We start from the raw sequence: 1,195 nt of genomic DNA on the forward strand, positions 1-1,195 counted from the left end.
CCATTATTTGAATATTTATGTTCTCATTTTTATTCTCACTTTTGTCTTTCACTTTCCGTCTTCCTCTGATTCTTTTCTCTTTCAACATTTTTCTTCGTTTTCTATTGCATTTACTTGCGATATCAATTCCTCTTCTTTCTTTCTATATTGTCTTCATTCTTATATTCCTCCTCGTTTTTCTCTTCGTTATTCCTCTTTCTTCTCTTCCTTGGTCCCCTTCCTTCGCTCTCTGCTCGAGCTCCTTCTCGACATATCATTTCTCTTAAATTAAATTAAATTCCTCACTTCCCCTCTTTCCTCCCACTCTCTCCCCTCGGTCAAATAACTTCCCTTCTGTTTCTCTCTCTTGTTCCCCTCTCCCTCTTTTCCATTTCTTGCCCTTACATTTTCTTTCCGTTTTTGTCCTCCATTCGTCCCTCTTTCCCCTCGCTTTTATCCCTCAAACCCCATCTCTTTCCTCTTATTCCTCCCCCCCCACCTCCCTCATTCCTTCAGTCTCCTTTCCTTGTCTCTTATCATCGCTTCCCTCCCTTCTATCCCCCGTTATTCCCTTACCCCCAATCTCCCCTTCACGCCCTCCCTAGTAACCCCCACCCCTCCTCCCCCAACACCCCCTCTCCTCTCCCTCCCTCTTCCCTTAATCCCCTACCTTCTTTCCCCTTTCCTCCTCTTCCTCTTCCCTTCATCCCCTACCCCCCTTCCCCTCTCCTCTAACTTCCTATTCCTTTCACCCTTCCTCCCATAATCTCCTTTCCCATTTCTCCTTTCCCCTACAATATCCTCTTTCCTCTCCCTCCCTCTTCCCTTCATCCCCTACTTTCTCTCCCCTTTCCTCTCCCTCCCTCTCCCCTTCACTCATACCCTACAGCCCCCTCCTCCTCTTGCCCCCTACCCCTCATCCCCTTTCCCTCCCTCCCTCCCTTCCCCTCTCCCTGTTCCTGCTCCCTCCTTCTTATCCCCTTTCCCTCTCCCTTTCATCCCTACCCTCATCTCCTACCCTTCACCCTCCCTCCTCCCCTTCCTGCCCCTCATCCCCTTTCCCTCTCCCTCCCTCTCCCCTCCCCCCATATTTCATCGGCGCAAGGTTGATGGAGCGAGAAACATAGCCTGACTCTGGACCGATTCCTTCTGTCTTGGCCTCACCCATTTCATCCACACGGGGTCTCATTCTCCAGATTCATCCACATAACTGACT

The sequence above is a fragment of the Penaeus monodon genome, chromosome 15, assembly GCF_015228065.2.
Source record: "Penaeus monodon isolate SGIC_2016 chromosome 15, NSTDA_Pmon_1, whole genome shotgun sequence".
NCBI classification, from domain to species: domain Eukaryota; kingdom Metazoa; phylum Arthropoda; class Malacostraca; order Decapoda; family Penaeidae; genus Penaeus; species Penaeus monodon.